Source organism: Vigna unguiculata, chromosome 11, assembly GCF_037176805.1.
Source record: "Vigna unguiculata cultivar grain cowpea cultivar isolate G323 ecotype 2 chromosome 11, ASM3717680v1, whole genome shotgun sequence".
Classification (NCBI taxonomy): Eukaryota; Viridiplantae; Streptophyta; class Magnoliopsida; order Fabales; family Fabaceae; genus Vigna; species Vigna unguiculata.
This window is the reverse complement of record NC_140802.1, coordinates 10,812,728-10,829,419: the sequence shown is the minus strand read 5'-3', so window position 1 is coordinate 10,829,419 and position 16,692 is coordinate 10,812,728.

Sequence of the window (16,692 nt, the reverse complement as noted above, 5' to 3'; positions counted from 1 at the left end):
ATTAGAAAAACATTAAAAACTTAGGTAAGAAAGGAAGACATTTAAAAATAAATTGTCTTAATGTGTACAAATATATGTCTTTCACCCAATGGGTATAAACATTGTCATTAAAAAAATAAATAATTGCACAAGAAATTGTCTTTACATGTACAATGTCATGGTATGTGTTCCCACAACATTAAATGGTTACTTCCAATACGCTATTAATTTTGATTAGTTGCATGAAGAACTCAAGTAACAAACGTAAGTGTCTTTTTGTGGATAAACATCTGTCTTTTTTTTATAAGATTTTGTACACATTGGCTGTACTAATTCAATTAAGTATTAGTTGGCTGACAATTAAGTATTAGTTGGCGGACAAACTCAACGTCCACTGATACTACAAAAGCACATTTGAAAGGCTACCTCCATACCACATTATCTCTATACTACAATATCAGTAACAAACGTAGGTGTCTTTCTATGTACAAACATCTGTCTTTTTTTTTATAAGATTTTGTACACATGGTCGTTCTCATTCAATTGAGTATTTCCAATAGCACTAATTTTGGTTACTCCCAATATACTATTAATTTTTATCAGTTGCTTGACCAACTCAACGTCCACTGATACCACAAAAGCACATTTGAAAGGCTGCCTCTATACCATAGTAAGTGTCTTTCTGTGTACAAACATAGGTCTTTTTCTTTGTAATATTTTGTACACATGGTTGTGCTCATTCAATTAAGTATTTCCAAAAACACTAATTAGTTACTCCCAATATGCTATTAATTTTTGTTAGTTATTTGACCTATTCAACGTCCACAGATACCGCAAAAGCAAATTTGAAAGGCTACCTCAATACCATACCATAGTATCAGTAACAAACGTAAGTGTTTTTATGTGTATAAGCATCTGTCTTCTTTTTAGTAAGATTTTGTACACATGATTGTACTTATTCAATTAATTATTTCCAATCACACTAATTGGTTACTTTCAATTTGTTATTAATTTTTATTTGTTGCTTCGCCAACTCATCCGTTCAGTGCCATCACATAAGCACATTATAAAGACTTACTCAATATCATAATACTAGTGAAAGACTAAGTGTTTTTCTGTGAACAATTATTTTTTTCGTAAAATTATGTCTGTGTGATCGTGCTTATTCATAGTTCTCATAACAGTAAATAGTCAACCCCAAGCATGCAATCAAACAAAAGCAAATGATTTTAAATAATGTTATATATTGAAAATGGTTATTAAAAATTAAAAATCAAAATATAAAATCATACTAGTGGTTGACTATTCAAACATATATAATAAAATTCAAATAAAATTTTTCTCTTAAACCAGGTAGAAGTAACATTGTACCCAAGCTAACACTAATAAACATAGAAAAACACTTAATTGAATAAGAACGACAATATGTACAAAATTTTATTTAGAAAAAGACATATAATTGTACACAGAAAAAAAAAACTTAATTGAATAAGAACAAAACACTTAATTGAATAAGAACGATCATATGTAAAAAATTGTATTTTAAAAAAGACATATAATTGTACATAGAAAAACACTTAATTAAATAAGAACTATTAACACTTAATTAAATAAGAACTAAAATGTGTACAAACTTTTATTTAGAAAAAAGACATATAGTTGCACACAAAAAAACACTTACGTCTTTCACTAGTGTTGACTAAAGCTTTAAAATGTGCTTTTATGGTGACAATGAACGGTTGAGTTAGTGAAACAACTCATGAAAATTAATAGTGTATTGAGAATAATCAATCAGTGTTATTAGAGTTATTTCATTGAATAAGCACGACCATATGTACAAAATGTCACCAAAAAAAAAATAGTTACGTGTACACAGAAAGACAATTATGTTTGTCACTGCTACCATTTACTATTTTGGAGCCTACTTAATTTTGGTAGTTTCCACACACGTAATTCTCACACACAAAATGGTCTAACAGTAACAAACTTAAATGTCTTTATCTGTACAACTATTATACTTAGATTTGTACAAGTATACTTAAATGTCTTTCTCTGTACAAGTATATGTCTTTTTATGTGTACGACTTTGCACACCAGTTAAATTATGAAAAAAAATTATAAAACTCTAAAAAAATATATAGTAGTATACAAATAAAAATGAACAAAAAAAAATTAATTGACTGGGGAACAATTTTAAAGTGCTGAAAAGTTTAAAGATCCAAAAAATAGAAAATATTAAAAGTCATTCTGAAATCGTAATACAATTTCATATTTAAACCTAATTCTAATTTGTTTACTTCCACCACTTGATAGTGAGATGGTGCACCACTTTACATATATGCATATTCAATGAATAAAGAACATAAATAATTGAAATTCAAATAAATTAAGATTAATTTATGTTAATATGTATAAATTTAAACTATAAAAATATGCAAATGTACAATTAAAATTATGTGTAGGGACTAAAAGATAAAATTGGTACAATTATAAAAATCAAATAAATAATTCAATATAATAAGAAAGCAAATGGATTACTATAATCATCCTGCAATTTTATTTAATGATTGGTGTTGGTTAGTAAATGGAGTCCAACCAATCAATCTATACCCATTGACTTTTTAAAAGCAAAATCTTATGCCTCGTAGTATCTTTGGATGATAATCATAAATAATTAAATTTTTTAGTATTTTAATATTTACCATATCATTAAGATTAAATATATCTTTACCTCTTTCAGGAAAAAGTAAAGACATACTTTGGAATCATTTACTACTTAAGAAATGGATTTAGTAATATGTTTTCCAATCAACAGTTAAGATTTGTTATCATAGTATTAAATATTTTCTTACATATATCATGATATCAATTAAAATATATTTAGAAATAAGAAATCACAACTCTGTTTATTACCTCTTCCTATAGAAGGCCAGACATGCACTTAAGCATATACTTCTAAGCAATCTTTATGTACACAATTTTCTCTTCATGAGTAAATTACATAATTACACAGATTATATCTATCAAAATAAACTTCCAATTATTTGCACATTAATTTTTACCAAAACACCAGGAGGTCCAATGTCAACTATATATGTGTCTAATCAAGTCCACTATACACAACGATAGAGGCAAGCATGCAGCAAATGCACAAGAAAGTAAACACCTCTATCAAGAATATAAATTAATAGAACATTTTATGGGTTGCCAACTATATAAATAAATTTCAATCAAAGTACAAATTGTTTATAATAGCATTGAAGATGATTTGCATGTCTCTGAAGGGTACTAGTGAAAGCATAAACAGAAACAAATAGATAAGCTACTGAGGTTATTGGTGATATGCTAAGCAAAGCATAAACAGAAACAGATAGATAAGCTACTGAGGTTATTGGTGATATGCTAAGCAAAGAGCCATGATTTATGTGTAACTCACCCTTTGTCTAGCATTGGAATGATTTGGTGTGGTGGGTCTGCTCGGATTCCCATCTCCTTCGTGACAATGAAAAAGTGGATGCCGAAGCCATTGAACTTGACCACAATAGCTTCCTTGATAAGGCACAAGCAGTAGTTGCGGCAGTCGTGGACGAGGTTGACGACGGTGAGGCCGTTCTCACGCCGGTGAGGGCGCGCTCACCGGACAGCAAATTGTAGTGCATCCCCATAAACACATAACCACCACATCACACGTATAAAACAGAGAACAATCGAAAATGAAAAAACCCTAAAATCCAATACTTGCAGAATCGAACAACAACATTCGGTCAACAATAACTTTAACAAAAAGAAAATTAAAATATGCTTACAAACAAAGAAAGCAACTCAAACCCAACCACACACCAAGCAACAAACTTTCGACTGCTATTCGGAAGGAAAAAAATAGGGTTCGAAACGACTCCGCCAAGGCACCAGAACCAGACGACACACTGGGATGGTTATCAGGGGCTAGGGTTTTCAATAGTTTATGTGGTTCACGAGTTACCAAAGAAGAAACAGGAAAAAGAATGCAAACACCAAAAGGAATATCGACAAACATTTCTTCTTTCGAAGAATAACTTGTTAGAATTAAATGACGAATTAATTCTATTAGTGACTCATTTGAAATATTATGATGGGCCCAATTGTGATTTAATAAAAATATAAAGACTTATTGGTTATTATTATGGGAAGTGATAATAAAATAAAATAAAGATAAAGATAAAATAAAAACCAACTTGATGGACGTTGGTTTATAAAAGGAATTGGGATTCTGTCTCTGGCCATAAGGTTCTTTTCACAGTAACCCATCAAGAACGGTGTGAGAAGATAAAGAAAGGTAAAGAGATAGATTGGGAAACGGTGATTGAAGAGCAAACAAGATTACAAATTTGAAGAACGCATATTCACAGGATCTCTCATGTATCAAGGTTAATGCTCTATTATGATTTATCGTGTGAGAATTATAAATCTTAAAGATCCTTAATTAGTTTTACATATGGTATCAGAGTCTATGTTGTAGGATTTATGATTCTCCTTTTATGATGTTTGTTTCCAATTTTTATGAATCCTAATTAAAGTTTGTAGGATTATTGAATATGAATGAACAGTACATGCATCAATTGAATCTATGCGTGAAATCTGAATTTGAATCAATGAATGAACAATACAATGCATGCATGATTGCATTTGGCATTGAATGAAAAAAAAAGTTGTGCACGTGGATTTGGAATAAATGCAAAGTGAATGGCATATTGTTAGTGTGTGAACGTGTGCTGCACTGTGTGAACGTGTACAAGTTGGTTTTTTATGTGGATTACAAACCGATGATTGCAAGCATTTATGAGGAGTGCGGTTGTGAATAACTTTTAATTTAAAAGTTATTTTCACTTTTACTAATTGAGTTTTGAAATCCTATTAAGTTAATTGGATTTGAGAGCAATATTTTTATTGGTTTACGTCACCAATAAAATTAATATTAATTATTTTATTTATATAAATAATTAATAATTTTATTTTAATTTGCAATAATATTTATGTTTGTTATTGTTAAATTAAAATTAATGAGGATGCTATATAAAGTTTATAGCAATTAAATGTACGTGTATTTATTTATTTATTTGAAATTAAGTATGATAAATTTTGTTAGTCACCAAAGTGGCCAAAATTTTAAAGTTTATATGATTTCAAATTATTAATGTTTTTTATTTTAATTACCCATAGTATGGATGCTAAATTATGAATAATTAAATTTATGGATTAATTAAAATTCATTAATTATAAGGCATTTAAGGATCGCCCAAAGGTTGATTAATTGTTCTCATAATTAATGAACATGATTGTAGATAATTTTGTATGCGTCACTAGTTTTATTTATATACCCAAAGGTAGTAGGTGATTCTAGTTAATGCATATTTTAATTATCAATAATGTTATAATATGATTAGCATCATTATGTTTATGTGTTTATGTTTGTATATTATTGGATCTCCCAAAGGAGAACATTAGTATGCATATAATGATTGTTTATATCTGAATCTGTTTTTACGTTTAGTTTTATGACTCAAAGCATTAATGTTAGGCATGTGTTAATTGCAGTCTCTGTTCCGGTATCTTTACACTCGCATGCTTCGTCTGTTCCAGTCTTTAATGGGTTGAATTTCCTTGACTGGAGTGAGCAAGTCCAATTTCACTTAGGTGTGTTGGATCTTGATCTAGCTCTTCTAGTTGAAAAACCGGCTGCTATCACGAATGCTAGTAGTAATGAAGAGAAAGCTCATTACAAAGCTTGGGCAAGATCAAACAGACTTAGCTTAATGTTTATGAGAATGAGCATAGTAAGCAATATAAAGTCAGCTCTTCCCAAAACTGATGACGTAAAAGAATTTATGAAATTTGTGGAAGAGCGCTCCCAAACTGCTGATAAGTCTCTCGCTGGGACACTGATGAGTACGTTGACCACTATGAAGTTTGACGGTTCGCGTACTATGCATGACCATGTGATCGAGATGACAAATATCGCAGCAAGACTTAAGTCTTTAGGACTGGCAGTGGATGAAGGTTTTCTCGTGCAGTTCATTCTGAACTCATTACCGTCTGAGTATGGTCTGTTCCAGATGAACTATAACACCATGAAAGACAAGTGGAATGTGCATGAGTTACACAGTATGTTAGTTCAGGAGGAGACCCGAATGAAGAGCTTAGGAAGCCACTTTATTCAATATGTAAAGAATCAAGGAGCTGTTGGAAAGAAAGTTGCTAAGAAACATGGAAAGGGTAAAGGACCACTGAAGATTGATGAGTCCTCAACCAAAATCCATAAGTCTGGACATTTCCAGAAGGACTGCATAAAGCGTAAGGCTTGGTTCGAAAAGAAAGGTGAGCATAATGCTTACGTATGTTTTGAATCAAACTTAACTGAAGTTCCCCATAATACGTGGTGGATTGATTCTGGATGTACGACTCATGTTTTTAATATGATGCAGGGATTTCTTAAAAACCTGAACCATAAACCCAAATGAGAAGTTTGTCTTCATGGGCAATAAAGATAAAGTTCCAGTGGAAGCGGTCGGGACTTATCGTCTAATCCTCGACACTGGATATCACTTAGACCTTATGGATACTTTTTATGTACCTAGTATCACTAGGAATTTAATTTCTTTGTCTAAGCTTGATATTGCTGGATACTCTTTTAAGTTTGGGAATGGTTGTTTCAGTTTGTTTAAGCGTACTTTTATGATTGGATCTGGTACACTTTATGATGGTTTATATAAATTGAATTTGGATAATTTATATGCTGAAACTCTTATGACTTTGCATCACAATGTTGGCACTAAACGTAGTTTAGTGGATGAACGATCTGCTTACTTGTGGCATAAACATTTAGGACATATTTCCAAAGAAAGAATGCAAAGATTAGTAAAGAATGAAATCCTTCCGGATTTAGATTTTACTGATCTGAATGTGTGTGTGGATTGTATTAAAGGCAAACAAACTAAACACACAAAGAAAGGAGCCACGAGAAGCACTCAGCTTCTTGAAATTATACACACCGATATATGTGGTCCGTTTGATGTAAATTCTTTCAATAAAGAGAAGTACTTCATCACCTTTATTGATGATTTTTCGCATTATGGACATGTCTATCTACTGCATGAGAAATCTCAGTTAGTAAATGCCTTGGAAGTTTATATAAATGAAGTGGAAAGGCAATTAGACATAAATGTGAAAATCGTAAGGTCTGATAGAGGTGGTGAGTATTATGGAAGATATGATGAAAGTGGACAACACCCTGGTCCGTTCGGTAAGTTCCTTGAGGAACGTGGTATTTGTGCTCAATACACAATGCCAGGCACACCATAACAAAATGGTGTATCAGAAAGGCGTAATCAAACCTTAATGGATATGGTTAGGAGTATGTTAAGTAATTCATGTTTACCTATATCATTGTGGATGTATGCTTTAAAGACTGCCATATATTTGTTGAACAGGGTTCCTAGTAAAGTTGTTCAAAAGACTCCTTTTGAGTTATAGACGAATAGGAAACCCAGTTTGAGACACCTGCATGTTTGGGGTTGTCAAGTAGAAGTAAGAATATACAATCCGCAAGAAAAGAAACTAGATGAAAGAACAATCAGTGGATTTTTCATTGGTTATCCAGAAAAATCAAAAGGTTATATGTTTTATTGTCCTACCCATAGTACAAGAATTGTTGAAACTGGAAATGCTCGGTTCATTGAAAATGGTGAAACCAGTGGGAGTGAAGCTTCACGAAATGTGGAGATTAAGGAAGTTAGAGTACAAGTTCCTATAACTAGTACTTCTTTATCAAGAGTTGTTGTTCCACATGTTGTAGAAACTCACAACAATCAAGAAGAACAACAAATTAATGATTTCGAGGTTAACAATGAACTAATAGTAGAACAATCACAAGAAATAGTATTAAGAAGATCTCACAGAGATAGAAAGTCTGCTATTTCGAATGACTATGTGGTTTATCTACAAGAGTCAAAAAATGACTTAAGTATTGATAATGATCCAATTTCTTTTTCAGAAGCCATTAATGGTGATAATTCTAATAAATGGTTAGATGCCATGAAAGATGAGCTTAAATCAATGGCACATAATGATGTATGGGACCTTGTGGAATTGACAGAAGGATGCAAGAGAGTTGGGTGTAAATGGGTTTTTAAGACTAAGCGTGACTCTCAATATTGAACGTTACAAGGCCCGTCTTGTTGCCAAAGGTTTTACTCAGAAGGATGGCATTGACTATAAGAAAACATTTTCGCCTATTTCTAAGAAAGATTCTTTTAGAATTATCATGGCATTAGTAGCTCATTATGATCTTGAGTTGCATCAAATGGATATTAAAACTACTTTTTTGAATGGGGATTTAGAAGAGGATGTTTATATGGACCAACCGGTGGGGTTCGCTGAAGAAGGAAAGGAGCACATGGTGTGTAAACTTAAGAGATCGATATATGGACTTAAGCAAGCTTCTCGGCAATGGTATTTAAAGTTCAAAAATAATATTGTGTCCTTTGGATTTAAGGAAAACACCATTGATCGGTGTATATATCTGAAGGTCAGTGGGAGTAAGTTTATATTTCTGATTCTGTATGTTAATGATATCTTCCTTGCAACTAATGATCTTGGTCTATTAATTGAGACTAAGAGGTTTCTCTCTAATAACTTTGAAATGAAAGATATGGGTGAGACATAATATGTGATAGGAATAGAAATATTCTGTGACAGATCACAAGGATTGTTAGGTTTGTCTCAGAATACATATATTAATAAAGTTTTAGAGAGATTTAGAATGGATAAATGTTCAGCATCTCCTGTTCCAATACAGAAAGGAGACAAGTTTAGTCTCATGCAATGTCCAAAGAATGATTTGGAACGAAAACAGATGGAAAATATCCCTTATGCATCTGTTGTTGGGAGTTTGATGTATGCTCAAACCTGTACGAGGCCAGATATTAGCTTTGCAGTTGATATGCTTGGTAGATACCAAAGTAATCCAGATCTGGAGCATTGAAAAGCTGCAAAGAAAGTTTTAAGATACCTACAAGGAACAAAGAATCACATGCTTACTTATAGAAAATCTGATCACCTTGAGGTGATAGGTTATACAGATTCAGACTTTGCCGGCTGTGTGGATACAAGAAAGTCTACATTTGGTTATGTGTATCTTTTAGCCGGAGGAGCGATTTCATGGAAAAGTGCGAAGCAGTCTGTCATTGCTGCATCCACCATGGAAGCTGAATTTGTGGCATGCTTTGAGGCCACAGTTCAGGCTAATTGGTTGCGGAACTTTATTTCAAGACTTGGAGTAGTCGACAGTATTTCCAAGCTACTGAAAATTTATTGTGATAATTTCGCAGTAGTCTTCTTTTCTAAAAATGACAAGTATTCTAAAGGTGCTAAACATATGGAGTTGAAATACTTTGCCGTTAAAGAAGAAGTTCAGAAACGTAAAGTGTCAATAGAACATATTAGCACAGATCTTATGATTGCTGACCCTTTAACAAAAGGGTTACCGCCCAAATTGTATGTTGGTCATGTAAAGAATATGGGCATTATGTCTACTAGTGAATGTTGAATGTTAATGTTTTTAATGTTTATGTGACACTCTGAGCTCCCTAATGTATAAATTTCTAAAATTTGTGTTTTCTTCTTTATGTTTATGCATGCAAATTATGATGAAGAAAACAAATTATGTTATGTTATTGCTTTGTAAAATGACATTATGTTTGAACCCATTATTGACTTCTCGTTTTTAAGGTCATATTAAGGAGAAATGGATGATATAGTAGTACATGGAAGGGATCATGTCGATCAAATGATGTGTGACCACCATGATTCTTATTATTTCTGTATCTTTAATTATGAATAATGATGGAACCAATTTATGCAAGGTCTTTTATTGCGCATTATGTTTATGTATTAAATCACATAATGTTATGACATCATATGAGTCAAGTGGGAGAATGTTAGAATTAATTGACGAATTAATTCTATTAGTGACTCATTTGAAATATTATGATGGGTCCAATTGTGATTTAATAAAAATATAAAGACTTATTGGTTATTATTATGGGAAGTGATAATAAAATAAAATAAAGATAAAGATAAAATAAAAACCAACTTGATGGACGTTGGTTTATAAAAGGAATTGGGGTTCTGTCTCTGGCCATAAGGTTCTTTTCACAGTAACCCATCAAGAACGGTGTGAGAAGATAAAGAAAGGCAAAGAGATATGTTCCTGCAGAGAACAAATAAGATGAGTTAGGCACAAGTGTCACCTTACCATGTAGTCCGCTATCTCTTCAGTTGGTCTCTCCTCGGTTGATACATGTCAGCTTGAACCCATGAGTGGTTACCTGCAGAAGAGTCTCCGAAGCTCAAGTAAGTCAAAGCTCTCAGAAAGTCAAATCAGTGATTAATGAATGCGTACATTTAATTACTGGGGTCCATGCGCATTTATAGAGCATTAATGATGTCTGATTATCCAATGGGTCGGGCCTTGGCTTGGGCCCTAGCTTGGGCTATGAGTGGGCCTGGGTGCTAATCCAGGCTCTTAAGGCCTATTGAACGCGGGGGCTTCCATTTTACCAAGTCTTCAAGAGCGGTCTGATTCTTTTACTTCTTGACTTGTCAGATGTTGTCCTTGGCCGCATACTATCCGTGTTGGCCACTTTGTAGCCTTTATTCAGTTAAGTTCGGGACCATAGTGGCCTAGGTCGTGTACTTGGGTTATCTCTGGCATGTTCGTGAGGGTTATCATTTATATGGTTAAATTGATCAGGTTCGGTACAAGTTAGACTGACTCGGCCTAGGTTGAATACTTGGCTGCCTTGATGCATTGTTTACTTATTTGTTTGAGTTTGGTTAGGTGTGGTACACCAGTTCCCCAGCCTTGTCCGATATGAGTTGTCGGTCAAGGGTGATATGTGTTGGTATGCTAGCGGGACCGGCTAGGTGTGATACAAGATAGATTGGGAAACGGTGATTGAAGAGCATACAAGATTACAAATTTGAAGAACGCATATTCACAGGATCTCTCATGGATCAAGGTTAGTGCTCTATTATGATTTATCGTGTGAGAATTATAAATCTTAAAGATCCTTAATTAGTTTTACATAACCCACTAGGACAATTGGTGAAGGTTGTGCCACCTATCGAAGACTTCAATGATGACGAAGGTTTGAGCAACGACGACGAAGGTTTGAGCGACAATAAAGGAAGAACCAAAACCCTTTTTTGATGCGGACCACTTCATTCCAAAATTTCTTTCGGCAATTTCTTTTTAAGAACTATACTCCATCACCCAATCTCACAAATGCACACACGCCCTCACATTTCATCGATTGCCATATCACACGACTCAAAAATTAATTAAAATTTAAAATTGAAATGCCACTGCGAATGACACCTTAATAAGTTAAAAAAGGTTAAAAAAGGGTAAGATTTAACGGTTAAAGTATTATTACTCATAAACAAAATGATTAAATAAGACGTGCGTACTTTGCGTACCCGTCTATCTATCGTCTAAGTAAATAAATGTTGCTATTTTTATTGAGATGGATTTATTTTATATTTATAAATAATAATCCATCTATATTAATAATAATCCATTTCTTTATACCTATAACTCCTTTCTCAAAAGTCCCATATTGGAGTATACGTACGTGAAATATGGAAATGCAAAAACAAATACATAATAAGTAATTTCTTACTGCATTTCCATAATTTTAACCAACACCTCCATAAATACATAAACTTTTGCATTCCGTATAGAAAATAACTTTCTGTATTTAAAATTATATATTCTGAAATACAAAATAAAAAGTTTATTATAAGTTACTAGTACGTATGTACGCATTTTCTAAATATGTGTGATATTAATAGGTGATGATAATATAATGTTATTAAATTAATATATAAAATAAAATTATATTTATTAAAAATAAAGTGTAATATATAAAAAAAGATGAAAGAACAATTGTTGATAAATAGAGAAAAACAATTTGTAAAAGTAACGGTCAATTTTCAAAAATTTAATAAATAATTAAATTTTAAAGAGTAAAATTAGTATTTTAAAATGTGGACACAAAAGAGGAAATCCTCTTTATATATTATATATTATTGTAGATTATTATAAATGCATGCGTTATCACATGTATGTCTCCACGTTTTTTAATATATATTTTATTATAAGTTAATAATATATATAAATTACTACAAAAGAGAAAAATAATAAAAATAATAAAAAATACATTAATGTTAACATTATAAACAACAAATATAAGAAAAAAATAAAAAGAAAAAAGAAGAAAAATTATGCACTTTTATATAAAATATTTTAAAATAACACTTATTTCTAAAAAATCAAGTGTACAGTTATTTAAAAAAAATAATTAACAATTTCATCATAAAGGATAAAATGAGAATAAAAATTGTGTACACAAAAAATAGATATCCTTTATATATAATAGGCTTAAATATACATTTGGTCCCTATTTTTGTCAAAATTATTCAATTTGGTTCCTATTTTTGTTGTTTGTTTAATTTGGTCCTCATTTTTGTAAAATCGCATTCAATCGAGTCCTTTTGGCAAACGGTGTTAAAATTGTTAACGGAACAGTGACACGGTGAAACTGTTTGGGTTACGTGTTAAATTTTTGGCAGTGACGTTGGCACAGTAAAATTTTACGGCCGTTGTAGGTTTAAAAGTTAGTGAAATTGATTTGGGAAAGAAATTAGGGTTTGAGAGGTTTCAAGCAAAGTTGTGCCCAGCAAGAAACTTGTGCACAATCCAGTTGGTGATTCGGAATTCGTGTTTGAGAGGTATGTCTCGTCACCATTTGTCTTCCTCCTCTTGCTGTAATAGTTGGGGGCAACCAAGTTGCGGTGGGTCTCATATTCGTGGTTCCAAGCGCAATCTCGAAGCTTCAATCGCAAATCACTCTCCAAGCGCAAATTCCCCTCTTCGCGAACCCTAATTGATGAACAAGAAACTCCACCACCCAAGAACCCTAATTTTCCCCTTCCTCACCAACCCTAATTTTTCCCTATCTCTCGACCTCTCGAATGCCCAATTTCAATTTTTAACTCAACGAACTCTCTAACTCTCGAATGCCCAATTTCCTCTCGAACTCTTGCTGCAGTAAACCCTCAATTCAAACTTTTTAATTTTTTTCACTTTACCATGTTTTATCTTTTTACGTAATTCAAACTTTTTTTCTCTAATTTCTTTTTAACTGTACCAACATGTGCCATCATATATTCCAAAATTTGACACGTAACCCAAACAGGTTACACCGTGTCACTGTGTCGTTAACAATTTTAACACCGTTTGTCAAAAGGACTCGATTGAATACGCTCTTACAAAAATGATGACCAAATTGAACAAACAACGAAAATAAGGACTAAATTGAATAATTTTGACAAGAATAGGGACCAAATGTATATTTCAGCCTATATAATAACGATAACATGGGCGATGTAGAAGATGTGTGTTTGGATTTTTTAATTTTTATATAAATTTAAATTAAGATCAATGAAAAATATATAATTAATTTTTAAAATAATTATTAATCGTAAAATTTGAAAAATAAAATATTTTTACAAAAGAAATTTTTAAAATAACTATTAAAAATAAAAGATAATTTTAAAATAACAGATGAAGGTAAATTATTTATAGAAATTAATTTTTTAAATAATAATTAAAAATAAAATTGAAATAACAAAATATAAACATAAAAGAAAGTATTTCTTTATATATATATATATATATATATATATATATATATATATATATATAATTCAAATGTATTTATATTTCCAATTATTAATTTTATATAATTTAAAATATAAAAAAATTATTATAAGAGTGCAAATTTTGAAATCCATTTAAATACTAAGAAAACAAATTACTAGAAAATTTTCCCAAATACTTCAATTTAGTATTTTGACAGTTGTCCATTGAGGTTTTTATGTCTTCCTGCTTTTATTCTTCATATTACTATTTACCCTTCATTACTTTTTGAATCAAAACATGCGAATAAAAAGTTGCTTTTTGAATCAAAAGCTGTCCATTATTATTTTTGCGTCTCCCGCCTCTGCACTCATCCATTCAACTCTTCCATCTCTATAATTCTTCACCCATCAACATCCCATTCAAAAAAGAAATCATCACAATCCTTTTCCAATCTTCTCCATTTTCAACCCGAAAATTCTCAATCCGAAAAAACACTTCTTTATATCAACATTTTTGTTCCAAAACGATTTTCATAACTCTCTTCTCGCAATTTTTTTTGTTTTCTTTTAATTAACCTTGAAGAAAGGTAACTTTCGAGTATATTTTGGTTTGTTCTTCTTTTTTGCATATGTATTGTTACCCATGTTGTTGTTTGAAGGTATATTTTGTTGTTTCAGGTTCATTTTCATAAATCATTTTAGGTTTCTCAAGTGTTTCGTAAACCTATTCTTGAGATGAAGAAAATGTAATAATGTTTGATTTTGTATATCTTTGTTTTTTGGGGTTTTAGGGATTTTTTTTACAGAAATTATATTTACAATTTTTTGTTTTGCAGTGTGTGGTTCTATTCATCAAACATAAATAACAGGTACTCTGAAAAGGTAAGTTTGTAGTGTTTGATATTTTGTTTGGTTAATTTATTTTATGGTATATTATTCAACTCCATCCAGTAACCAAGATCATCTAATTCGTCTTTCAGAAAAAAAATTGATGCATCCTACGTTACTTTATTACTAGTAAGATCATCGATCTTCAATAATTTTACAGATGTAATAATTTTTTTTTTGCCTTTATTTGAAGTAACTGGTGAGATTTTAAATCTTCAATAATTGTACTAATATAATAATATTTTCTGCCTTTATTTGAATTGTTGCAGTGGTAGCAAGAAAAAAAGAATGAAAAAAAATGTATTTTGATGCTTTGGAAACTTTTGCAGGTTTGTTAGTTAATTTCTCCAAAGTGATTAGGCATGAAATTTTTTGTCTTATATACTAATTAGTCTTTTGTTTGATGTTTTAATGCTTTAGAAAATTTTGCAGGTTAATTAGTTAATTTTTTCAAATTGACGAGGCATAAATTTTTTTGTCTTTCTTATATACTAATTGGCCTTTTGTTCAAGGTTGTATGCAAATAATATATATCAAGATTTTATATGTTTTTGCTTGTGATTGCTGCTCTATGAAGACCTGAAGTGATTCTTTGTGCCAATTATATTTGACTTTAAAAATAAAGCAATTTTATTGTGTTTTAAATAATGGTTTGAATATCACATCAATGTCGTACAAATCAATTTAGTTTATTAGATGCAAGACTTTTTTGTTGTAATTTTCTTACTTGATAATGTTATCTTCTACATGAAGTGGGCCTTGGGTTTGCAATTTAAATGTTGACTACTGGTAGCTTTAATATTGAATAAAAATAAATTGTAAAGAATATTGTGTCAACACGTGTAATTATTCTTAGTTTTTAGCTTAATTTGTCTGGTATACAACTGTATCATCTTTGGTTTATTAGCTTTCTGATTAATTATTTAATTTTATCCATTCATTGAATTGTAACCATTATTGTAGGCAATAGATCATATTATTAATTTTGCTACAAATTCCAATTAATTACGTGTCTGTTGGGCAAATATTTGTCCCTATTCTTTTTAGAGGACCCAATGGTGTTATAGTTGAAGTTGGTGCCCAACAGTCTCAAGTATCGTTCTCAAAATTGCTTTCTTTTATGTTCAAACTTTATTTCACTGTTTCGTTAAATTCTTCGTTGAATTTACTCTACTTTGCTTTTATGCAGTGTTATGCATCTTGGTATGCTTCATGCCCTGGGTTGAAAGTGCTCTTTGTCAACGTATTCATCTGAAGATGCTTGTGGTTTCTTAAAGCTACTATAAGGTACCCATTGTTTTTCTTGAAAATGAGTTGTTGTAAGTTCTTCTGCTTGATTCTCACCTGAGTTGTTTTTCTTGAAAATGGTTTCTTCTGCTTGTGGTTTCTTGAAGAACCAATAAGGCAATCTAATAAAAATGTGAGATTTTTCTTTCTATTTCTTGAATGTTGGTTCCTTCTTCGTGCTAGATTTTCTCTAATTTTAATGCTTGAAATCTTCTACAACAAAGAAGAGGTTTTGAGCCCAGAAAAAAATATATTGTGAAACAAAAGTACCCAGAAATATGTAAGCTTCTATTCTCAATCTTTGCCCCTTGCCCCCTGGTCCTGAATTTATTTTTCCTTCCCTTACTTTGTTGGTTAAATTTGTGGTTTGAATATATTTTTGTTTAGTCCAAGTCTTTCTTCGACACTATACCATAATAATGGCAATGCTTCAGCTTTCTATGTTACCTTTCTAATTCTTTATTTTCTTTCTCATCTTCTTTTCTTTGGTGGGTCCTATAAAACAACACGGTATAAATTAAGATCGAAAGGGGCAATTTTTGGTTTAGGGTAGATACTTCCCTATTAGGATCAAGAGGTAAAGCTAGAAGAATATATAGATACTAGCAAGGAAAAACAAACATCTATGAACAGGTGTATCGTTTGATATCTTCGGTTGGTTAACCATCTTTTCACAGCATTTTTCATCCTGAAAGCAATAGTTTACAAATACATTATATTTTTTGGTATTTTCTAATGGTTGATTCAGTTCCATTCCCAAGTTAAAGATTATACTAATATTCAAGTAACTATCAA